Raw genomic sequence first — 26,801 nt, 5'->3', positions numbered from 1 at the left:
AGCCTCCTCCGTAAGAAAGGATGTAGGGCACAAGTTCTCAGTCTGAGACTTAGCTCAGAAATCACTTCTCTACATGATCCTGTAACTGCAACTTAAGCCTTCCTTCAGTTTGCTGCTGAATGTGAACTGTGAGTAAACCTTATCCTTATTTGAAGAATACTGTTTTGTGTTATTAATATTTTAAGAAGGAAATAAAGTGGAAATGACTAGGAAGAATCCAGTCTGCACAAAGGGCGATTGTTTACCTAATTAATATATCCTCTCCTATCTTCCTGGTGGCGCTGTGGTCTAAACCACCGAGCCTCTTGGGCTTGCCGATCAGAAGGTCGGTGTGCTTTTGGTGCATTTCCCAGAACTCCACCTAACCCACCCAAGCTTTTCACCTTAGCACAGCTTCATTAGTGTCAGATTCAGTTCTGTTTGTGTTCACCCCCGGGACGCTGTCTTTACCCCATGCCTGCTCTCTGCATCCTTGTGACATCACCTTACAGCACAATCCTAAACATGTCCCACTGAATTAATGGGACGCAGGTGGCACTATGGGTTAAACCACAGAGCCTGGGACTTGCCAATCAGAAGGTCGGCGGTTCGAATCCCCGCAACGGGGTGAGCTCCCGTTGTTGGGTCCCTGCTCCTGCCAACCTAGCAGTTCGAAAGCACGTCAAAGTGCAAGTAGATAAATAGGTACCGCTCCGGTGGGAAGGTAAACGGTATTTCCATGCGCTGCTCTGGTTTCTCCAGAAGCGGCTTAGTCATGCTGGCCACATGACTCGGAAAAACTCTGCGGACAAATGTCGGCTCCCTTGGCCTATAGAGCGAGATGAGCGCCACCACCCCAGAGTCATTCGCGACTGGACTTAACGGTTAGGGGTCCCTTTACCTTTACCTCCTATCTTCCTAAACATTCCTACATCATGTGTTTTGATGATAGAGATGATAGATGATAGATAGATAGATGATATAGATAGATGATAGATAGATGATAGATAGATAGATAGATGATAGATATAGATGATAGATGATAGATGATAGATAGATAGATTAGATAGATAGATTAGATAGATAGATTAGATAGATGATAGCTACATAGCTACATAGCTACATAGATACATAGATAGATACATAGATACATAGATGATAGGAAACCACCCTGTGATCCTCAGATGAAGAGTAGTATAGAAATGGTTTTGTGAAATTGACTTTGTTTGTCTGAATCATTAGTTCTTTGGCATGCTTACTCAAGAGTAAGTCCCATTGAACTCATCCTGGGGCCTCCTTCTGGCTGCACTGCTAAACTTTTATTCCCATCCACCTCTACCCCCATGGGCATACAAAGAACATGGGATACAAATTAAACCTTCATTTTGAACCTTCAAATAAAGAACCTCTGGCAGGGTTGAAATATATTTTTCCTTGTAGTCGAGGATTAAAAATAACGCTGCATGGTACAGCACACTTTGGCTTTATATTTTATAGCAAGCCAGCTTCAACTGCTGCCTTTTCTTGGGAAGGATGTGCAGCTCAGTTGGTTATAACGCCAAACTTGCAAGTTCGATCTCCGTCTGGGACAGCTGCATATTTCTGCATTGCAGGGGGTTGGACTAGATGATCCTCAGGGCCCTTTCCAACTCTGCAGTTCTCTGATTCAATGACGGGGGTGAGCGTTAGAAAGTGCTGCAGCAGAGCAACACTGCAAGGGGAAGGGAAATGGAGTGGGAAGGGGAAGCAGGTGAGTGATCTCCACCAGATAACTAAGTGCAGGTGAAAGGTGCCTGGCAAGTGTTGGGTGTCATTACTGACACTCTGGAGTTATAAACGTGCTGACAAGGAGGCGAGCTGGGCTTGTCAAGGGTGGGGAACAATCTGCAAAGGCATCATTTTTAAGGAAACTTTGGCTGAGCTTTAAAATATAAGGGCCGATTGAAGAAGGAAACCAAGGAAGTCACAGCAGTAGCTGCTGCCAAGAGGAGACTGAGAAGATCCAAGGCGAAGGGAAAGAAATAGCCCACATGCCTGCCAGGGATGTTGCTCCTTCATCCCAGGATCACAGGAGTCTCTTTCTCCTTAAACCCCAAACCCTTTCCCACCCTCCGCGTAACAAAAGGGATTTCGGTGTCTCTACCAACATTGCAGAGGGCTGTCTGGCTAAGCTGAGCAGATTCCTCAGGAAGACTTTGTTTGACCAAAGGTAGGGCAAAGCGTCTCCCTCAGAGGGAGCCTGTGAAGAACATGCTCCAAGGATTCCTTCTCAACTCATAGTGCAATCCTATGCATGCCTACTAAGTAGTCCCATTAGGTTCAGTGGGACTTGCTCACAGGTGGGCACATATAGGATTGTGGTCTCATCAAGGTCTGTGCCACCCTGAAGTAGGGTACAGCTTGGCTCACTTGCTTGAGCCATGCTAAGAAATTAAAGCCAGCTAAAACATCATGCTGTTCCCCTTATTGCCATGAAATGTTACCTTGGAATTAGCCCTGGGTTAACTCAGCACTGGCACAACTCCCAGGGAACCTTCCTGGAAAGTTCCTATTTATCTTCGGTTGCCCATACCCCACTTCCCTTTTAGGGGTTAATAAACTCAGCTGTGCTGTGCATAAATCTCTGAAACCGAGAGCCACTTGGCAGTGGTGCTACAATTATTATTGACCTGCTTTTCATCCAAATGTCCCAGGGCAGGTTACAACAATTAAAATGCAGTGTTAAAAACAGTTTAAAACACTTTACAATCACAGAAGGCAGGTCCTAAAAATATACTTCTCAATCATTTAAAGCCAGCACAAAGAGGCACATCTTCAGCATTCATCAGAAGCTGAATACTGAAGAAGCTATGTAGATGCACCTCAGTGGGGAGGAGTACTGCAGCTCAGGGGCTGCTGCAGAGAAGGCCCTCTCCCGGGCTACCAGCAGTCCCGAACTCCTGAGGGATGGCCCCTTCCACCGATCCCAGCACCTGAGAGGGTGGGTAGGGGTGTTGTTCCAAGGGGACGTGGGCTCCGTCTGGGAAGGCTGTTTGGCAGACAAGTGCCCAGGCGCCCAAGACACTTGATGCCACTCTCCCCACCTCCGCCTGCTCTGCTCCCGTGTCGCTCCCCCCTTGCCTCCCCCCCACTCACGCCTTTCCCAGGCAAATGAAATATGGTCCTTCGATCTGAAACGCTGAATGTATCCCTTTGTTTTTAACCTTATCCCACCTTGTTCATAAATTGTCCCCATTTAAAACTCTCCTGGCATCTTGTGACATCCAGCACTAATAAATTTGGGCAAGGGAACATAAATGTCACATGTCATGAATATTGACAGGACCCTAAAAGTAAATTTGGAAAGGGTTCAGGAAACATAAATTAGGACAAATCACATCCACTTTGTGTTGGGAAAAGGGGCACCAAACATGGAAAGCGGGAGTCCCAAGTCCAAGAGGCGCCTTCCAGGAAGCGTGAGCTGCCAGGAGGGACCGTTGCCACTGCCTTCATTTCCAGGAGGTCAAGAAACAAATCTCCCCAGCCCAGAGGCAGAACCAAGGAGACTCCACAGCCAGCCAGGCAGCTGCCCCTGCTGATGGACTCCTCTGAGGCGGAGGGGCTGCTGCAGGCATGGCCGGCATTGAAGTGTCCGGCTGCGTCTGTTTGCTTTTTACGAAGCACCTGCCTCAAAATGCGATGTGCGCATGTGACAAACAGGCATCTGAAAACAGGTGCACAAAGCAGGTACCCTCAGCAAAGAGATGGGATTGACCACTGCCCCTTGGTTTGGGGTTTTGTTTTTTTAAAAATACTGTTTTTATTTATTTTCAAGTTACAGAAGATAAATTTTGAGAAAACAATTGTTACAACGGTAAACAACAAATAACTTGTTCTGATAAAATTACACTTTTGTCATTCCATGAAGTAGAAAGGCTTGGAGAAGAAGCCTTAGTAACTCTGCCCAAATATTCAGCTGGGAAGCCCACCTGCCTGATGCCTAGCAGAGCGGTAACTGGGGGGCCTCATCCGTGGGTAGGTTGAGAGGCTGTCAGTGTTTTTCCGCCTCCTGCCTCACGTCTGTGAAGCCAGCACAGCTGGGTTTCAGCTGCTGGGTGAGCAACGCCAGCAGTGGGCTTAAAAGAAAGCAAAACTGCAAGCAGCCTTGAACCAGTGGACACACAAACCTCCCCAGCTGCAGGGGGTGCCTGGACATGAGGAGCTCCCTCAGCCGGTGGGGTGGGTGCTCCCGGTCCTCCTTTGTGGACCATGGGTGCTGTGCCTGTGCAGCTACTTGCGCTTGTTCCGGGATGCACAGATTGCTTCTCCCCCACAATTCCTGTTTATAAGGGAACAAGTTCAGTTAAAATCAGCTTCAAAATTTAGATTTTGTATGTGTGATTCCCAAAGCAACCAGTAGACCACACTAGCCAATCAACTAATACTTTCAATTTTAAGGCATGATTTAGCTTTTTACAAATATTTTGCAATATTTTTGCCATCTCATCCCCTCAATCCACCCTCCCTAAAAAACCAGCAGCAGATAAATTGATAAAGGAAACAGAATGCTGCTGCACCACCTGGAAGATAAATTCTTCTTTTGCAGGAAACGGCACTCCTAACCTTTACTCCTGGTGCGGGGATGTCAGGGGTGTGCAAGGGAAAATTTCTTGTGGTTGTTATTTAAATACTCATTTTCAGGACTTTTTTCCAGCTGGAACTCAGTTCCAGCACCTCTCAAGTGAGGACCATTGCCATTCTAAGAGAACAAGCGTTCATGGTGAGTTCTGGCACCTCTTTTTTCTATCCAATCCAAATAACTTTATTGTTCTAGCCATTGGCCATGACAAATTTGAATCAGAAATAAATACAAGCAAAAGGGGTGTTGCACCACAAATTACGGTCTCTCTTTAGATCTCAGTCTCTCTCTTACAGTTCACTGCTATATTGTCCAGGGTTTTCTCTCTGATCTTTTGTCCACCAAAGCAAAAAGGGCGACTTTAGGAGTCACTGAAGCGTTTACATCGGTAAGAAGTCATAGGACCTTCTCTGCCAGGGAGAGACATCTTTCCTGTATGGATGGTGAGATGTGAAATTGCCTCCTGGGTCCAAAGTATAGTGGGCAATGTAGTAAAGAGTCTTCCGCCTCTGGTCAGGGCTGTAGCTGGGGGGTGGGGAGGAAGGCCCCTGCAGGGGCGCAGGTGAGCAGGGGGAGTAAACGCGGCTAAAAAAATGCCCATAAATATGTCTGTAAATAAAAAAAAAATGATTACTGCCTCATAAGAAAAGGTTTTTAATAGCGGGTCTTTATATGATATGCGGGGGGCCCTGTTTTCCCCTATTTTTCATGGCTAGGGGGTGCATTCTGGACGGTTCTGCCAGGGGGGCAAGATCACCTGCCTGCAGCTGCCCACATATAGAGTCTGTCTTCGCACGGTACCCTGTTATATCGTCCTTCTAGGACGGCAGACACATAGCTTGAAACACACAGCTCAGCAAAACCAAATCTTAGTGAGGCAGGCTGGAGATTCAACAGGTAAATGGGTCTAAAATGGACCGTTTTTAGAAGGACCTGTTTTTCTAGAAACATAGCGCTGCTCATTTTGTTTACTTATCTTTGTGAAATTGTGTTTGTTTAGTTTTTCATTCATTCAGTTTATACTTGTTTTGCTCTTCCCATTTGTTGTCATTCTCTTTTCTTTTTTAAAACAATCGTGCCAGATAATTAGGGCCATTAGGGTAAAAGTGGGGGGAGGCAGATGCCAGAGCACCCACCCACATCAAATATGCTCTCTGAGTCTGACACCCACCCACACTCACAATGCACATGGGAGCAGGCCCCATGGGCCCCTCGGAGCACCCTCCGCAGCCTGCACCTCTGGGGGGCACCTTTGGTCCAGACTTGCACTGGTGCCGAGGCAAACCCCTCCCCCGCCCAGTGAATACCAATCAGTACCCCAACACTAATCATTAAGCAATCCACTTCACAAAGGGCGATGGCATAGCCGCTGGAACAATCCTTCAGCAAGCTGCAAAAAATATCCAGGGAATCACCTGCATTAATTTTGAAAAGGCGTTTTAAATGTGTTATAACACTGTGACACCAGATGGCACTGTAGAGCCCCTTCTTTCAGCAACATGATTCCCCATTATGAGGTTTACCATGTGTTTTCCTAAAACATTTTTTGATGTGTCTAGATTCAGCCAATGTCTCACTTTAAAAAACTGACAGGGAATTTCCCAACTCCAGCAGTTGTTGTTCTGCCTTTTCCCATACAGGGACTCAAGGAGGCTTACGTAAATGAAAACCTCACAGATAAAAACATAGAGAGAGCCAGTGTGATGTAGCGGTTAGGGAGACAAACTACGAAACCAGGGTTGAAATCCCCCCTGCCTCTCAGCCTGCGGGTGGTTGTGGGGATTCAGTAAGGAGGGGGAGAACCACATGTGCCGCCTTGAGCCCTTGGAGAAAAGGGGGGGGGTATAAATGCAATCAAGCAATCAATCAACTTTAAATGATGATCGTTACAAAGCAATTAAACTGTAAAAGAATTTAAACAAAATGAAGAACAAATTTATTAAAATACAGATAATAAAAACAGCACAGCACTATTAAAAGCCCTTCCCTAAAAAAAAAAAAGAAAAAAAGAACACATAAGAGGGAAAGTGTGTTATTTCCATGTCACTCCTGCATGTCTGGTTAGATCCTTCTTACAGAAACCTGAGGTTTGTGTGCGTGCGCATATGTGCAGAGTCCCAAGGTAGCTGCCTCTGTGTTTTCCAGCTGATTTGGGTAGAAACTGCCTCCTTGACTCTCAAGAGCTGCCCATGAATACTGAGCATGGAACAGGGAGATTATCGCAAGCTGATGTCAGAGCAAAAGGATTATCTGGCCGTGATGGATAGAGCAGGACTGATAACAAAGCCAGCCAGCAACTCAGGCAGCATCTCCTGACGATGCCACCAAGGGGGAAGTCAAGATTATGCTGGCTGAGAGATGATCAGAACAATGGATTATAACCGCTTTTGCAATCAATCTGTCCTCCTCTACCTCAGATGGCTTTTTAATTGATTGATTGATTGATTGATTGATTGATTGATTGACTGATAAATAGGTGTGGGGAAATGGTGTGGCGCTCTGGGCTCAGGCCAAGCACAAAAAGGTGCTTTTCTGCAAGGGTGCTGAGCCGCTCCACATCCAATGCCTCTGCCCCCCCTTCTGCCACCAGCTCTTGAGCTCAGAGTGGAACAGGCCCTCCCCTCGCTGTGTTTCATGCATACAAACATGTCAGTCTGCTTCCGCCAAGACTCAGCATGGCAGGCTACATACGTGCCTGTCTGTTAACAGCATGTTAGTCTGAAGAGCTGTTAAGACATCCGGCATGTCAGCAGCTGCATCTCAGGGAAGGCTCTTGCCTCAGCAAGCGAGGGCGGGGAGGAAGAAGCGGCTGTTTCTGAAGGCCAGAAAGAGATTGTTTTGTTCCTCTAGTTCCTGGCAAAAGTCTCCTCCTTTAACAGTTGAACGGCTGACCAGCAGAAAAATGAAGGCTTCTTTCATTTTCCCCCTCGAGGTGCAGGCAGAGCATTATCAGAAAGAATAGAATGCTACCAATTTAATATTAAATGCCGAATGTTTCCCTTAGATCCTTCTCTGTGTGGGGGAGGGGGGATGCTTCACATCCATATATTTTTTTTATCTTCAGGTAGAAGGGGCTGCTTATTTACTCTGGTTTCGGGCTATCCAATAGTAAAAGGTTCTTAGGCAGTTTATAACAAATGTTTAAACCATCAAATATACCAATGAAATCACGCACTGTTTGGTTTCAAAATGCATTTGTTTCCTTTGCTGTCAGCCACTTTGAGCACATTTTTTTCGTGGAAAAGTGGCATACAAACACAGAATGAAACCACTGAGAGAGAGTAGAAGGCGAGTTTGCTGAGGACTCACAGCCACACCAAAAGTTCAACAGATCTTAAAACATCAATAAATATCTATAATCAGTGTTTTTTTTCTGGGGGGGACGCAGGGGTACGCATACACCTAAACATTTTCTGAAACTAAATTTGGCTTCATTGAGGGTCAGTATTTCAATATGAGTAGGAAAATGAGAGTACCCCTAAACATTTTTGTTGGGGGGGGGGAGCACTGTCTGTAATCATGAATGATTAAGATTGGGAGATTTAAAGCTTGGGGGAATCCAAAGGTCTTGTGAAGTTGACAAGACGGCCATGTAGGTCCCTGGGGAGCCCCTCTTTGGGTCAGGGAGGGCATTCCACGACTGGGGCACCACCACCAAAAAGTCCCTCTTCCCAGGAACTGCCACCACATCCGTTTGCTAGGACTCAGGTGAAGTTCTTGAGGCCAGGTAAGTACAGGTGAGAGGAGACATCTGCCTTCCCCATTCATTCATTCGTTCATTCTCCACATGCCCCACGCTCCTGAAGTGAATGGGGAAGGAATTGCCATTGGCACATGTGTTTATGGGGTGCCCCACACATGCAAAGAACCTCTGGGGATCCGTCAGTCACTGAGTTACGAGGGTCTGCCAGTGCCACACTTAGTTGGGAGGGGGATTAAGCCGGACAACAAAGTGTGGGCTGTGCATGGCATGTTCCTCCTCTTCAGGAGCTGGCCCTCCTAAGGAATACTCCGTTCCATTCCCCCTCTCCAGAGTTTTCTGTCCTTCCCACCCCCAGTCCATCAGCACTGAGTGGACACTGAGTATGCTCAGCCCTCATTGGGTTTTCTTTAGTGGACTCTGTCCCCCTCCCCTGTTGCCATTGTTCTCTTAAACATTTCTTTCTGGGGGGGAGGCATTTTCCAGACCTTGGGATTCCGCTGAGCCTGCTCAGACTCCCCCCTCTTTGTTTTTTGTTTTTTTAAGATATTTATTAAAGTTTTACAAAAAGAAAAAAGTTACAGAGTAAAAAAGAAGAAAAAAGAAAAGTACAAAAAGTACAAAAATACATGGGGGGGGGGGAAATGCAAAATACAGAAAAAATAAATAGAAAATAGTTAAAAACAAATCAATCTTTTCATATCTTAGATTTCATTTACTTATTTCCCCGACCTCCTCACACCTCCCTTTTTTGTATTCCAGTTCACATGGTTAATTCAGCAAATCCTTACCCTCTTTATTTTTATCTTAATTCTATATCTCAACATATTATAACTTTATATTTTCATCCGTTATCAATCCATTTTTACATATTCTTATTAACCTTGTTGCTAAGGCCGCTTCATTTCAAGCCGACATCATTTTAACATTCATTAATTTTACAATGTTTCTGCAAATAGTCTTTAAACTTCTTCCAATCTTCTTCCACCGACTCTTCTCCCTGGTCTCGGATTCTGCCAGTCATTTCCGCCAGCTCCATATAGTCTATCACTTTCATCTGCCATTCTTCCAGGGTGGGTAAATCTTGTGTCTTCCAATACTTTGCGATGAGTATTCTTGCTGCTGTTGTAGCGTACATAAAGAAAGTTCTATCCTTCTTTGGCACCAATTGGCTGACCATGCCCAGGAGAAAGGCCTCTGGTTTCTTCAGGAAGGTATATTTAAATACCTTTTTCATTTCATTATAGATCATCTCCCAGAAAGCCTTTATCATTGGGCACGTCCACCAAAGGTGAAAGAATGTACCTTCATTCTCTTTACATTTCCAACATTTATTATCAGACAAATGATAAATTTTTGCAAGCTTGACTGGTGTCATGTACCACCTGTATATCATTTTCATAATATTCTCTCTTAAGGCATTACATGCCGTGAATTTCATACCTGTGGTCCACAACTGTTCCCAGTCAGCAAACATTATATCATGTCCAACATCTTGCGCCCATTTAATCATAGCAGATTTAACCGTTTCATCCTGCGTATTCCATTTCAACAGCAAGTTATACATTCTTGATAGTATCTTAGTTTTGTTTTTTTGTTTTTTAAATAAATTTTTTATTAATTTTCCAACATATATCAAAACACAACACAACTGACAATACACATACAAACAAACATACAAACACGTATAATTTCATAACCTCTTTTTCTTAAACCTTATTTCAACGACTTCCCCATACCTCCCTTTTCTGCATCCCTGTTTTAGACTTTTCCAGCAACCCCTAATTTCAATTACTTATAATTCACTTTCTTTAATCCTTTTTCTCTTACCCAATTATTTGTCACTGCAATTCTGTTTTACATTACCCATAACATTTTAGCACTCATTAATTTTACATCTTAGTTTTGGGATCTAACAGTTCTGTTTCCAATTTTGATTTTTCCACCTGGAAGCCAATTTTTTTATCCATATTGTAAGCCTCCCTTATTTGATAATAATGAAGCCAGTCTCGCACTTTATCTTTTAATTTCTCAAAACTCTGCAATTTCAATTTGTCTCCTTCTTGTTCCAAAATCTCCCAATATTTCGGCCATTTGGCCTCCATATTGAGTTTTTTCTGAACCTTCGCTTCCATTGGTGATAACCACCTTGGGGTTTTATTTTCAAGTAAATCTTTGTATCTTATCCAGACATTAAACAATGCTTTCCTGACAATATGGTTTTTAAATGCTTTGTGTGCTTTAACCTTGTCATACCACAAATATGCATGCCACCCAAAAACATTATTAAAACCGTCTAAATCCAAAATGTCTGTGTTCTCAAGAAGCAGCCATTCTTTCAGCCAGCAAAATGCTGCTGATTCATAATAGAGTTTAAGATCTGGCAGGGCAAATCCACCTCTTTCCTTTACATCAGTTAATATTTTAAATTTTATTCTGGGCTTCTTGCCCTGCCAGATAAATCTAAAAATATCTCTCTGCCACTTCTTGAAACAATCCATTTTGTCCAAAATTTGCAACGATTGAAACAAAAATAACATTCTTGGCAATACATTCATCTTTATAACAGCAATTCGACCAAGCAAGGAAAGCTTCAGGTTTGACCATATTTCTAGATCCTTTTTCACTTCTGACCAACATTTCTCATAGTTGTCTTTAAATAAATTTAAGTTCTTTGCGGTCATGTTCACCCCCAGGTATTTAACTTTCTTAACCAATGTTAACCCTGTCTCCTTCTGAAACCTCTCTTTCTCAATCGGTGTTAAATTTTTCTCAAGAACCTTAGTTTTTAACTTATTCAACTTAAATCCTGCCACTTGACCAAATTCTTGAATCAGATCCAATACTCTTTTAGTACTAGATTCTGGCTCCTGTAGTGTCAATACTAGGTCATCTGGCAAAGCTTTCAATTTGTACTGTTTGGCTCCGACCTGTATACCTTTGATCAGATGGTCCCTTCTAATCATATTTAGCAAAACCTCCAGAACTGAAATAAAGAGCAATGGGGAAATTGGGCAGCCTTGTCGTGTCCCTTTCTCTATCTTAAATTCCTCTGTCACCACATTATTAACTATTAGTTTAGCTTTTTGTTCTGAGTAAATTGCACGTATACCATTTTCAAACCCTTGACCAACCCCCATCCCCTGAAGATTTTTCTTCATGAAACTCCAAGAAATATTATCAAAGGCTTTCTCTGCATCTACAAAGATTAAGACTGCTTTAGTATTAATGTTCACTTGCAACTTCTCCAAAATGTTAATTATATTCCTCGTGTTGTCAGACAAGTGTCTACCCGGGAGAAAGCCAGCTTGGTCTTTATGTATCTCCTCCACTAATACTTTTTTAAGCCTTTTAGCCAAAATATCTGCAAAACTTTTGTAATCCACATTAAGCAGGGATATGGGGCGGTAGTTCTTAAGTTGTGTCTTTTCAGACTCAGTTTTCGGTATAAGTGTAACATAGGCTTCCTTCCACGACTCTGGCGCTTTTTCCCCCTCCAAAATTTCATTGCAGACCTCCTTTAGTGGTTGAATTATCCAATCTTTCAAAGATCTATAATATTTTGAGGTTAGGCCATCCGGCCCTGGAGATTTGCCCAACTGCATATTCTGGATGGCACCTTCCACCTCCTGTTCTGTTATTTTATAGTTCAACATTAACTTATTTTCTTGAGAGATTTTTTGTAGTCCATTTGTTTTTAAAAATTGATTTATGTAAGTTTCTTTCTGTGGCCCTTGTGTATATAACTGTTTAAAATACCTCTGGAAACATTTTCTAATTTCCACTGGATTCTGTATTCCACAAGGCTTCCCCCCCAAAAATCCTTCCACTTCCAAATTGGTAATAGTGTTAAGTTTTTGTCTTTTTTTCATTTGCCAAGCTAGCAGTTTCCCACATTTGTTAGCCAATTCAAATGTCCTTTGTCTCATCTGTTTGATTTTCCATTCTATTTCCTGGTTCATCATTTTCATATATTGAACTTGGTATAACTTTATTTCTCTCAGAATCTCTTGTGACTTTGGTTTCACTCTCAATTTCCTCTCTCCCTCTTTTATTTTCTCCAAAATTTTATATTTTTTCTCATTTTGAGTTCTCTTCTTTATTGCATTCTGTTGAATTAGAAACCCCCTCATAACCGCTTTGCTTGTGTCCCAGATTACTCTTTTTTCCATAGTAGTGTTCATATTTATCTCGAAATAGTCTCTCAAGGTTTTTTGGGCCTTCTTAGTAACCTCTGCATCTCTAAACAAGGTGTCTTTCATCCTCCATCTAAAGGAACCAGTTGGTGTTAGTTTCATCTCCATTCTCACAGCATTATGGTCGGAGCAAGTTTTAGGGCATATTTCCGCTTTTCGAATCTTGGGAGCCAGTCTTCTAGTTATCCAGATTTGGTCAATTCTTGTCCATGTCATTTTGGCTTCAGAGAAGAAAGTTCCCTCTCTACCCAAGGGATTCTTTGTTCTCCAAATGTCAATCAAGTCCATATTGTCAGTCATCTCAAAAAAAGTTTTTGATAGTCTGCCATCTTTGGTGACTACCTGTCTCTGTGACTTATCCATGTTTGTAGATACCACTCCATTCATATCTCCCATCATAATAATGTTGTAATCCATATAGTCCAACAATGTCTCGTGCAACTTCTTAAAAAATTCAGATTTCCCCTCATTTGGTGCATATACTCCTACTATCAGAAATTTCTCTCCTTGTGTTTGAATTTCAATTGCCACAAATCTTCCTTGGTCATCTTTAAAGATAAATTTCGGTGATAGGCTCTCTTTTGCATAAATTACTACTCCTCTCTTTTTTACCTTGTCCGATGAAATAAACTCTTGACCCAATCTTTTATTAGTCAATACTTTCCTATGTAGCCTTATCACGTGTGTTTCCTGTAAGCAAATCAAGTCCAATTGTTCCTTTTTCAATAAATGAAAGACTTTTTTCCTTTTCTCCGGGGAGTTAAAGCCATGAATATTCCAACTTAATAATTGCAGAGACATGGTGTATTTATTTTGCTTTTCCTCCAACTGCACCCAGTAGTTGTTCTTGTTCTGTCGGTGGTATCACTTTCTCTAGCTTGTCCAATCCCAAAGGTAGTCGTACTATGTCTTGTATTCCTGGTTTTAATGCTCTTGGCTCTTCTTCAGCTTCTTTTTGCAGGTCTTCTCCGTGCTCTCTCAAAAATTTTTCTTTATCTTCCACTGTTGCCATTGTTCTCTTAAACATTTCTTTCTGGGGTGGAGGCATTTTCCAGACCTTGGGATTCCCCTGAGCCTGCTCAGACTCCCCCCTCTTTGTCCCAGGACGGAGAGGTTTGGGCTCCATCTGGACCAGCTCAGTTTGCTCTTTGTCTAGACACCCTTGAGTTAGCTTGGTTCACTGTGTGACCATCTCCTCCTGGCAGAGAGGTTGCTCCAGCCTTGCCACTTTGCCAAAGAGGCCGCCAGTCAGGAGTTTACTGCTTGTGGGCTGAGAGGCTAAGGAGGCTGTCTCGCCTCTCTATGTTCTGTGTTTTAAGCAGGGCCATCAACCATCTGAAGAGTCCTCAGCTGACCATCTGCCTTTGCTGCATAAATCAAGGAATTAACTCCTATTGCCAAACTCTCGGTATATTGAGAATCAACGTCTCAACAAGGACTCTATACTGGCAGGCTCTGTTGTTGGCATCCACCTGTCTCAAGAGACAATGGAGTGTGACTCCACTGCTTTAGCAGCATGGAGCTGAGCTGCCCAGGCCGCAAGCCTGGCTAGGGCCTATGGAGGTCCTGGGCTGCCCATGTGGTCCAAAGGAAAGCAGAGCAAAATGTCTGGCACCAGCTCAGATTTGCACACACATATCCCAAGTGGGCTGCGACTGCCCCTTCTGCACTTTACATTCAAAGCAGTTTCATACAACTTTAAATGGTCAAGGCTTTCCCCCAAAAATCCTGGGGAGTGTAGTTTGTTCAGAGTGGCGTAACTGTCAATCCCTCTTTTCAGGGAATTCTGGGAACTGTAGTTCTGTGAGGAGAATAGGGGGTCTCCTAACAAGTCTCGGCACTCTTAACAAGCTATGCTTCTCAGGAGTCTTGGGGGGGGTGTTTGACGTGCTCCCGTAGCACTTTAGGTGCAGGAGAGTTGAGCTAAAGCTTGACGTGAGATGGGAAGCCCAGAGGCCTGCGATGCTGCTTCAGTCCCGGGTTCTGCCACACCAGGTCACTGAGGGATTGTTAGAATTTTGCATACCATTCTCTTAATCATAAATATTTACCACTTATGACATGCAACGCTGGGGCCATCATCTGCAAAAGTCTGTAGTAAAATCCTCTAATAAATTACCAGGGGCGTAAGCAAACGCGGGTGATTTATAGAGTGGCGTTTGTCTTTAATAATGTTTTGTCTTAGATTTTGTCCTAATTATAAATCATTTGCAAAGACAGCTTAAAATATAAGCAAATCTTACATCGCATTCTTATTATCTACTTTATATCTCAGAACGCAAGATTTACTGGGGCGCATTCTGGGAATTAAGCAAACTCAGAAACTAAGTAATAGAGAAACACAGCAAAAATTATAGTTTTGTCATAAAAGTTTGATTGATCAATGATTATTGTAAAACTGTGGTAACTACGCAGATGCCAGCATAAATCTGCAGTGGGACACGATTTATTACACAAAATACTATATTTCCCCCAATTTTGACCATCGCATTAATATGGGCCTGACAGATTTACTGTGGTTTTAGCTTAATTAACTCTATTTGACTATATGTACCCTTATAATGCATGTTTCCCAAGGTGTTTGGCTTACAGAGGCTGCTCCCCCTTTTTGATTGTAGTTAAAGAAATATTTAATCCTTGCTATAATTCTAAGCCTTTTTTTCCCCTTTTGGCCTCAGAGGGAGCTGCATATTTGTGCTGTGTTTTTTCAGGGTGGGGAGCAGGCGCAGATGCAGGAAGGGAACGGGAAGCAGGTAGATCCTGCAGTTTTGTATTAGACAAGAAGGACATCCTTCTTCTGCCCACAGCTGACTGCACACACCTCAGAGGGTCTTGGGGGCAGCCATCTTTCTTCCTCCCTGCCTCCAGGAAGGGGCTACAGCCTGAGGACTTTCTGTCCTGTAAGCAGATGATGATAGATAGACAGATAGACAGACAGACAGAGAGACAGATACATACACACACACACACACACACACACACATACATACTGGATGCTCTGAGCAGATTAAAAATGTTTAGAAAAATAGAGGAGAAGGAAGGCAGCCCTAAATGTGCCTGTGGGTCTCTTCTAAACCCGCAGTCCCGTGTCTGCAGACCTGCTGAGCCGACCAAGCCATTTCCTTTGTGAAGGTGTAAGGCCGCAGCTGACCAGTGAAGTACAGCCATTTATACTGGAAAGAGGCTACCTTGTTGCCATAGAGACAAATGGGGGGGACCCCTTCACCTGACTGGAAGCAACATCACCTGGTAAGGTGTATAGGTACATACATACATACATATATATGTATGTATGTAATTTTACTTTATTTTTATGCCGCCCTTCGACAGTCAAAACCATGCTCAAGGCGGTTTGCAACATGGAAAAAATAGGAACTACAACATAACAAAAGCAGTCATTTATTAAACATTAAAAACAAAACGATTTGCACATAACTCACAACAAAATCTAAACTAAAGATACAAAAAACCAGCAGCAACAACTCCCCCCCCAAGACCTCAGCTAGAAGAAGAGCCGGCGCCCCAAGTGCAGGCACTGCCTGAGTTTTGGGGCGCAGGGGCTCCATGCCAGGAGGAAAGAGGCATGTTTTGCTGTGTGCGGGACTCAAGAGCTGTGACTAAGGCTCCCCTGCAACCCTGATGGGGAGGCGAGATCTGCTGGGAGTGTGGGTGTTGTAAGCTCCTCCATCATATGCTCAGGTTGTATATTGTGTCTATAAATGAAGCCGTATCTCCTCAAGACACCACAATCACCACTGACCTCAATTCCAAAGAAACAGAACCCTGAGTAAGAGCTGGAACTTCTGTAGTCTCTCACCGCTCTGAGATTGGGGAAAACAAGTGCATTCTGTCTGCAATATATGTAAAAGTGTGTGGATGAAAGCAGAACCAGAACCGGACGGAGAGAGGCTGACCGGCTCTTCCCTGAGCAGGTGGAGATGCTGCATGGTCACGTGTCTCGTGTAACAAGCTCCACGGAAGCATTTTCCCTGGGAGAAGGGCTCATAATTGTTCTGCCTTCTATTGTTGCCTCCTTGTCTAGAACCGTCTCGCGTGTGCTGCACCTCCCGGCCGAGATTCTGTGTCACCGGTTTGGAAAGTTTTGAAGGCTGCTGGCAGCCCCGTTCTCTTTGCCAGCTTAGGCTGTCCCAGCCAGGTGGGTCAGCTTCATGGCCTGACCAGGCTGCCCTTAAGCACACTCCAACAAGTCAGGATGCTCAGATAATAATAATAATAATAATAATAATAATAATAATAATAATAATAATAATATAAAATAAAACTGCTTATAATTGTGACAGTAACTCACTAGGCCCAAGCTGACATGCCTCTAATTGCTGCTAAAATTGTCACTGTCTTCTAAAGTGCAAATTATCACCCGAAATGACAGGAATAATGAATGAGTAACTCTGATGTAATGCAACAATTAGCCCTTAAAGACACTGTCTAATATGCTAATGCTGAACACCCACTCCTCATTATTAAGTGGCTGATAATTATTTAATTATCTATCTGCCAGGATGATTTACGTGGTTTGTTTAGCTGCAGATGCAGGGCAGCCGCACTCCCCACCCGAGGTCGGGGCTGGCTGTCCCTTCCATTGGGCAGCATGTCCGATTCCTCACCTTGTGTCCAGCTGCCTGGCACTCTCCCTAATCGCTGGTGTCAAGCGAGCCTGCAGAAAAGCAGCCGGGCTCTTCCTGGGCACCCAGGGCCCCCGCTGCGTCCGAGCCGGAGGCACGTCAGAGGTGGCAAGGCCTCTCCTTTGTATTCCGTGCTGTCAGGGAGATGTCCCTCTCTTGGACGGGTGAATCCCAGGAAGTTCCAGGCAGCCGCAGCCGCAGCCCAGCCACTGGGCTGCTTCCAGGCTGGTGTTCTGAAGCTCAGAAAGCCTCGTTGCACTCGGGATGTTTTCCTTCCCTTGATACTCCCGCCACCGCCTGCCTCGTATCACGGGCAGAGTCAAGAATGACGGTGGCAGCGTTGGCAGCTATGGCTTCCCTTCCCAACACCCTGAAATTAATTCATGCCAGACAGGGGGAGTGGTAGTTACACTGGCGGGGGCAGAGTTGCCACCAGGACACCACACACACAAAAACCCAACATCCAGATTCTGCACTGAGGCCAAATCTGAATTCTGTGTGACCTTGTGTATATTTCAAGGCCTGAGCTAGGGCTGCCATACGTCCTGATTTTCCAGGACATGTCCTGGAATTCACCTCTGGAAATGGTGTCCTGGGTTATTTTTCGAAAAATGGGCAAATGTCCTGGAAAACCAGCAATGGGGTTAAATCATGCCGGAAATGCCTTTGAAAAGCTCCAAAACTCAAAAATTCTTGTAGCTTTTGCCAAAATCTGGTGGTTTCCTTTTTTTAAAAGCTCATTAATTTTTGAGTCTTCTTAAAAAAAAAGTTCAACAACTTTTAGGGTGTCCTGAACTCTGGCAACCCCAGCTGTGTCCTGCTTTGGCTAGTCCTGGTGAGGGAAGGCTATGGGGGGCAGCAAAGGGAAAACCTCAAATTCACCGGCTATATAGTACATTCAAACGTGCAGCTCTGTGTCCACAAGAGCTAGAAGCTGCTCTTTGGGATTTAAACGAAAGCAGAGATTACAGGAAGATGGATAGCGGAGTCTATTTTAAAAGATTGGAGACCCTTCTACTGACCCAACCCTGCTTCAAAGCTATTTGCAGGTCAATATGCAAGTTAAGTGTTTGGCCATTGGAGGCTGCACACCAAGAAATCTGTTCTGTTCCTCTTCTCATTTCACTGAAGACAAGAAACTCCACCAGAGAAAAAGACAGATTCCTCCTCTTCAAAGTGGAACATGAAGTATTAAGTGTTCCACGGGTGTGTTGCAACCTTTGTTGAGTTGAGGAGAGTGTGAGCCTTTCAGGAGAGTTCCTGTGGGCAGGGAGGGAGGCTTGCAGAAGTCTGCCTGGACTATGTGGTCCTGTTCCTGGCAACTCTGGCACCCATCCGTTTTCTGCCTGCCGTGGCTTCAGATCAGAGGGCAGTCTGCCTCCATTCCCTGGAGGAAGTGATAAATCTGTCAATTTAGGTTTCTTTCACTTTCTCATTTTCCCAGTCTTAAATTTGCCATATTTTCACATCCATTCCTGGGGTTTTTTTTTAAGTCCTCACAAAAAAATTATCAGCCTTTCAGTGTTCTTTTCATAAGCAATTTTGTCTTATACACATTTCCCCTGATATAATCCTTTCTTGATCTTATTCTCACCAATGCATGCATTTTTAAAGCACAATTTCCTCCCAATATTGACTCTTTGTTGGCTCTTGGCGACAGCATGATAGCAAAAGGCAAGGCCCTATGGCCCTTCCCTGGGGCTGTGGCCCTGATCCAAATCCCAAACACCCCCCACTCTTTTTGGCCCTAAGGTAGATGCCTGGGTCATCTCCCCAGGCAGAGTAAGGGCATGAAGGGCAAGTAGGAAGACCAGGCAGCCAAACCCAAAGTGATTCTGAACGTTGAACCTGTTGAGGTCCCAAAGTCGAAGTGAACTACAGACTGGAGGTGGGGAAGGTGAGGACCACCAAGGGGGCAGGGAGAGAGGCAGCCTCTCTGCAAGGACTCAGGCAGCGGGGCCTCCAAAGTCCCGGTTCCGTGCACTGCTGGAAAAACACACATATTTTTGCAAAGATTTAAATCTTTTCCCCTCCTGCATCACAGCCTGATGAGACTATATTGTCATGAGTTAGTGCATACTTTAGCAGCCAGGGGCTTTTTAATTAGCAGGGAGCTTTGATACCTTTTGAGATAAATGGACAAGCTTGCCTCCCTTTCTATGACGAACACCCTGAGCATCCCAGAGCCGCAGACCGTAACTCTGCCTGCATCTTCTCTGTGTTCCTCTGACTTCTCTTTGCCTTGCTTAATGAAAGCTCTGTTGAGGGAAAGGGCCAGGGAAAAGCCAGGAGCTGCCTTCTGCCAGGACAGAGGAGATGCCCTTCTAGCTCCAGGGCCAGATGAACTGCATCCAAGAGTATTAAAAGAACTGGCAGATGTGATTTCAGAACCACCGGCAGTCATCTTTGAGAATTCCTGCAGAACAGGCGAAGTCCCGGCAGACTGGAGGAGGGCAAATGTTGTCCCTATTTTCAAAAAGGGGGAAAGAGAGGACCCAAATAATTACCGCCCAGTCAGTCTGACATCAATACCAGGGAAGATTCTGGAGCAGATCATTAAGCAAACAGTCTGTGAGCACCTAGAAAGGAATGCTGTGATCACCAATAGTCAGCATGGATTTCTGAAAAATAAGTCATGTCAGACTAACCTGATCTCGTTTTTTGACAGAATTACAAGCCTGGTAGATGAAGGAAACGCAGTGGATGTAGCCTACCTTGATTTCAGCAAGGCATTTGACAAGGTGCCCCATGATATTCTTGTAAAGAAGCTGGTAAAATGCGGTCTTGACTATGCTACCACTCAGTGGATTTGTAACTGGCTGACTGACCGAACCCAAAGGGTGCTCATCAATGGTTCCTCTTCATCCTGGAGAAGAGTGACTAGTGGGGTGCCACAGGGTTCTGTCTTGGGCCCGGTCTTATTCAACATCTTTATCAACGACTTGGATGATGGACTCAAGGGCATCCTGATCAAATTTGCAGATGACACCAAACTGGGAGGGGTGGCTAACACCCCAGAGGACAGGATCACACTTCAAAACGACCTTGACAGATTAGAGAACTGGGCCAAAACAAACAAGATGAATTTTAACAGGGAGAAATGTAAAGTATTGCACTTGGGCAAAAAAAATGAGAGGCACAAATATAAGATGGGTGACACCTGGCTTGAGAGCAGTACATGTGAAAAGGATCTAGGAGTCTTGGTGGACCACAAACTTGACATGAGCCAACAGTGTGACGCGGCAGCTAAAAAAGCCAATGCAATTCTGGGCTGCATCAATAGGAGTATAGCATCTAGATCAAGGGAAGTAATAGTGCCACTGTATTCTGCTCTGGTCAGACCTCACCTGGAGTACTGTGTCCAGTTCTGGGCACCACAGTTCAAGAAGGACACTGACAAACTGGAACGTGTCCAGAGGAGGGCAACCAAAATGGTCAAAGGCCTGGAAACGATGCCTTATGAGGAACGGCTAAGGGAGCTGGGCATGTTTAGCCTGGAGAAGAGGAGGTTAAGGGGTGATATGACAGCCATGTTCATATATATAAAAGGATGTCACATAGAGGAGGGAGAAAGGTTGTTTTCTGCTGCTCCAGAGAAGTGGACACGGAGCAATGGATCCAAACTACAAGAAAGAAGATTCCACCTAAACATTAGGAAGAACTTCCTGACAGTAAGAGCTGTTCGACAGTGGAATTTGCTGCCAAGGAGTGTGGTGGAGTCTCCTTCTTTGGAGGTCTTTAAGCAGAGGCTTGACAACCATATGTCAGGAGTGCTCTGATGGTGTTTCCTGCTTGGCAGGGGGTTGGACTCGATGGCCCTTGTGGTCTCTTCCAACTCTATGGTTCTATGATTCTATGATTCTATGATTCTAGCTCAGTCCTGTGTACAGTGGTACCTCGGGTTATATACGCTTCAGGTTACATACGCTTCAGGTTACAGACTCCGCTAACCCAGAAATAGTACCTCGGTTTAAGAACTTTGCTTCAGGATGAGAACAGAAATCGTGCGGCAGCAGCAGTGGGAGGCCCCATTAGCGAAAGTGGTGCTTCAGGTTAAGAACAGTTTCAGGTTAAGAACGGACCTCCGGAACGAATTAAGTACTTAACCCGAGGTACCACTGTACTTCCAATGCATTGTTCTCCAGGGCTGGCGGGGACTTCCTGGCATGCTCCGCCAGAGTGAGGCCCCTTCCCTCTCTCCTGCCGCCTGGCCTCTGCAACTCCTGCGGCCTTCCACATGAAAAATGTTCATGCCACCACTGAGCTCCCCCCTAGAGAGAAATTCATTTTTTTCTGAATTCTGTTTCCCAATAAGGGGCAGAAAATCTTCGGGAGAGACCTAGTTACCAATTCAGATTGCATCCCACCTGGGCAGCCAGGAGGCAGAAAGAATGAGCACATATTTGAAAACCAACTCCTCCACCCTCCAAACATCTAGTCCAACCCCTGCAATGTGGGAATCTCAACTGAAAGCATCCATGGCAGATGGCCATCCAGCCTTTGTTTGCCAAATTTCTACATCAGTTTGCAATTATTATTATTTTAGCAAAGATTTCGTGAAAATTCACCAGTATTTTAGTGGGCATATCTCCTAAGAGGCAGTTTTTGGATGCAGTTTTGCCCACAGGGACATTTTTGCAAACAACTTTGTCTAATATGATGCATCTTTGGCATGATATCTTTGACCATGGCTGCATCTTGAAGCTCACTTTACCCAGGATGCATTTTTGTACTCCCTGTGATTATTTGCTTAGAGACTTCCACTGCAGAATTCAAGGATGTGCAAATTTGAAAGGAGATATGGATTTCTGTTCATGTATTGTTTTGGGGAGCATGAATTGGGCGTTAAAATGGGAGCCGAACCAAATTTCACACACTCTGAGCCTCCTGTGGTGTCAACTTGAATCTCATTGTGTTCTGATTTGTCTCTCTGGGTGAATGTGGGTGGGTGGGTGTGGCATGCATTGTTGCTTCTCCTGCCTGTTGAATGCCATAAGACTCAGTGGCCTCTGGACAGCGAGCTTTGTGATATTAAATCATGAACCAACTTTCTCCCCTCCTTGCTATGATAAAGAAGAATATTAGATTTGGCAAGGAGCTTAGCTGACTTTAGAGATCCCACGTTTAATGCAGCAATCATCTCTCTCTTTCTTTCATGCACAACCTCTCTTTACTTCCTCACAAAGCAGTTCATTATTTGGGCTCTGTCTAGAAAGGATCTTTATCATTAAATTCCTGCAGCAGGGTCAGAATTTAATCTCTCCACAGTAGCTAAGCCAAGGAGCCAGGCCACCCCAAGGTCACCTGACACCCCCAGCCCTAGAAAGCCCAGCCCAGCTTCTACCACGAATGGAGACACCACATAGTCTGCCTGAAAGTGCAGAGGAAAGCCTTGGAGAGCCCGAGGAATGGATGAGCTCAATGGCCTTGGCTGGGCATCTTTTGGGCCTCATCTAGTGCTGTGCCAAAATCTGCCTTCCAGATTACTGAACACTTTTTTTCAACATTTCTTCAGAATGTCTATGAGCGATTTGATGCTTACCTTATCATTGCAAAGGGGCAGAGGATGCTGATGATGTGTTCTTGTTTGTCGACTAGCTTTTGACCTGTGCTTCCCATGGGAGCAGGAGTCATTTTATTATTGTTATTATTTATTAGACTTGTATACCACCCTTCAGCAAAAGATCTCAGGGTAGTTCACAAGATAAAAATACACGCTAAAAGCACAAATAAATAGTTAAAACAGAAGCAAAACAACCCCCCTCCCTACAAACACATTTAAAAGACTATAGAATATTAATCAGCCCAAGGCCTGGTTGAAGAGGAACATTTTTGCCTGGTGCCTAAAAATATTTAATGAAGGAGCCAGGGGAGCCTTCCTGGAGAGAGCATTCCACAAGTAGGGAGCCACCACAAAAAGGCCCGTTTTCGTGTTGCCACCCTATGGACTTCTCATGGAGGGTGCAAAAGAAGAGGACAATTGCAGGGTCTAGATTGGTTCATATGGAGAGAGGCAGTCCTTGAGGTGTTTCAGTTCTGAGTCATTTAAGGCTTTATATGTAAAAAACCAGCACTTTGTCACACGAGCTCTTTCTCTGGGCTTCAACTGAAGGGCAGGCACCCAGGAAGGCTGCAAAGAGCCAGCGGCTGGCCAGGTGATTTTCAGAAGGAAATAAAGGGCTCCCCAAAGCACCCATTGTACACTTTCAAAGTAAGGTAAGCATGACAAAAACTCTGCACACACACACACACACACACACACCCCAAGAATGGCACTGAAATTTTCTCTCCCTTTTGGTAATTTTTGACTTCATTTTCTTCTCTTGGAGAATGCAGGGGTGGAGTTTGAGATACAGTTTTGGCACATCCCTCATTTCATCTTCTTCCTCCATCCTTGAGCAATAACCAAGGCCAGGGGCTGTTTGATGCTGTGGCCCAACCTTGGGCAGCCCCCAAAGCGCCACCGAAAAGGAATACAAAAGAGGCTAATTTACATGTACAAATGCAAGCCAAGAAATAATCACTGTAATTACATACATGATTGTATTCTGGCCACTCTTCATTCCACATAATCCCAGGGAGGAAGGGAGTGTGATGGGCAGAGTGTCACCACGAGGAGGCCCTGTCTTGCCTCACCACACGAGGGGCTTCACCCACTGGGGGTGGGGATTGCTGGTGTCCAGTCTGCTAACTGTTGCTCTCCCTTCGGATGGCTCTTCATCTTGACCCTTTGGTCTGGGAAAGGCCTCTCCCTGCCTGTCCTCAGCTAGATGGACCAAGGATCATCTGACTCAGGATCAGGAAGGGACCCCTTTTTAGTTTGGTGGATCCCCCTTGTGTCTTTGGCCTGAAATCCACATTTCTCGAAAAGATGTATTTCCCAATTCCAAGGTGGGAGGAGGGGTGGCGTTCTTTTTCTCAACTTTTACCAAATCGATCCTGACTTTTTCTCCCAAGATTTCCCCCCACCTTTCTTAATTAACTTAAAAAATAATTAATTTCAAGGAGAATCTTTGAGCTCTCCCTGCGTCCGTTCAACCCTTCATCTCCAACAGATCTGAAATGATGGGCAAAATATCAAATGCTATAAGTAAAAAAAACTTGACAGAAATAATAGGCCCAGTCATTCATCTTAGCCCCTCAAAGTGATAACAATTAACTTTTGGACAGCCTGGATTTTCCACATTGAGCATTAATCATGCAGCCACACTTGGAAGGAGGTGGCGTTGCACAATCTTGGCTAAGGAGTGGGAGAAATGGAGCAAGAGAATCGGGCTGGACTGGGGGAGCAGAGGCTGAAAAGTGTCACCACAAGTCCCTCGAGAGCAGGAGCAGCCCATGAGGTGCCCTCCAGATGTTGTTGCCCTGTAGCTTCTATCAGCCCAGCCACCATGGCCAACATCTGGAGAGGGCCAACATCTGGACAACAGCACCCCTACAGCAAACGAGTCAAGAGAGGCCTGGTTATACCCACCTTTCCCAGCCTGGTTTCCCAGCCCAGGGGTTTGGGACTGGGTCTGAGAGGAGTTGTGGTCCAGTACCAGCTGGGACCCCCCTGCTCCAGCAACTGAGGCTGGGAAGGAGCACCTACTTCACACATAGAAGGTCCAAGTCTGCCTCCATTTAAATTGGAGGGCAGAGGGCCTGGTTATGACCTATAAACGCTACCCAGCTTAGGTCCAGGCTTTCTGAAAGACCCTCTTCCCTCATAAGAACTTGCCCCAGGCTCTGAGACCTTTGGGGGAAGCCCTTCTCTCAGCCTCAGTCTCACCACCCTCCCAGGCAGGCTGGGTGGGGACGCAGGAGAGGGCCTTCTTGGTGGTGGCTTCTGCCAGGCAACTTTGAAACTCCCTCCCAGGAGAAGCTGGGCGGACTCCCTCCTTGCTGTCCTTCTGACAACAGTTGGAGACTTTTCTTGTTTCAGCAGGCTTTGGGAACTGAATGCTTTTAATGAAAGAGCTGGTGCCGTGCTCTCTCGCTCTCTCTCTTTCTAACTAACTGTTAAATTGTTTTTAATAATTGTGTTCTCCCCCGTTTTTAGCTGTTCTTCTTTTATCTGTAAGCTGCCTTGTGTCCCTGTCAGGGGAAAGGGTGGGGTATAAATAAATAGATAATAATATTTCTTTTCCAGCCTGAGCAGGGATAGAGGCAAAAGAGGCAGAGCAGCAGCAGCAGCAGCAGCTTTTGAACAGCAGGCTACCTTTCAATCCCCACCCCACAAGTCAGAGGTTTCTACACACAGACCTGCATCTCTCCATCCTCCATTGAGGCAAAGAGTCCAAGGGCACATTCCAGGCAGGCCAAACCGCCTGAGCACAAGGGTGTGCAGCAGGGCCAGAGAGGGCTGGAGAGAGAAGCTTGGAGGCTGCAGGTGGCCGAGGTTCCCCCAGCTCAGATTGCAGGAAAGGCTCCTCTCTCCCCCCAGACCCTGGGAGCCACTGCTGCTCTTCAGAGTGTGCAGCACCCGGGCTCTGCGGACCAATGGCTGCATCTGGGGAGTTTTACCGCATCTGTTTCTTGTCCCTGGACTTCATTCATCCCTCTTATAAGTGCAGCACAGCTGGAATCATTGAGTGGTAAGTTCGGACTGTTGGGGGATTTTGTGTTGTTGTTTTAATAAGCCGAACACTTGAATCACCAAGTTTTCCGGGCATAGGCATGGGGGGAAATCCTGGTGGGGCTGGGAAACAGGCAGGTTGTGCACTGCTGCAGGAAAAGCATGGGCCCAGGAGGAGCTGATGGCTAGTCCCATGGGCCAGAGGCTAGTGTGTTGTCAGCTTCCCATCGATCACATCCTTAGGGATCCTGCCTTCTTCCCTTCTGTGGACATGACCAAGGCAGCGCAGACATCGCAGAAACAAGAGTGCCAACCTGCTGGGAATGTGGGCTTGGGCGTGGGGCCATCTTTGCTTGAGGCCCTGTCCTGCCATGGGATGCCCAAAATCGTCCTGATGCAGCACATCAGCTTTCTGCAAAATGAGATGCAGGAACTAAGGGTGTGTTTGGTTTCTGTGAGAATGTCGTGGAAGCAACACACCACCTGGGGTCCGTTGACATGCAGTTGAGCCTGAAGAAGGCCTGGCCACTTGAAGTCTTGAAGCAAACAACTTGTGGGGATCAGGAGGGGGGGTCAGGTGGCCAGAAGTGCCTTTGGCCCTGGCAGTTCCTCCCCTCCCGTCTCCCTCCCCTTTTTTATCTCCCTGCAGCTACCTTGGAAGCCTCTGCCGTCAGCTGGAATCAGCTTCCTCATGCGTGCCCACTAATAAATTGGAAATGCCACCTTCTCCCAAACTGCATTATTACCGTTTATAATTTTGATTGTTCATTTGCATATGAAAATTAGTCCTGTGACATGCGTGAATTTTATTTTATTCCTGAACTAATTATAAACAAGAATGCCACATTATTTACATAACTAATTATTGTTCCTTCTGTTCTCTCTGCTTCCCCCCTTTTCGGGAAGCCCCCCCCCCCCTTTCTGTGCTGCTTAACGATGCAAATGAACAATCAGAAAACATTTCCAAAGTTTCTGAATTTCTTCTATTTGCATCAAATACAAATTCCTTTGAATGGGAGATGATGTGCGTTTCCATTTTAATGGGCCTAAATTGGCTTGATCTTAATTTGTAGTTAATTGGAATGAATAATTCTTGTCTACCTGGGTA

Source organism: Podarcis filfolensis (genome assembly GCF_964270895.1).
Source record: "Podarcis filfolensis genome assembly, chromosome: 16".
NCBI classification, from domain to species: domain Eukaryota; kingdom Metazoa; phylum Chordata; class Lepidosauria; order Squamata; family Lacertidae; genus Podarcis; species Podarcis filfolensis.
The sequence above is the reverse complement of the archived record's forward strand: the minus strand, read 5'-3'. Positions refer to the sequence as shown.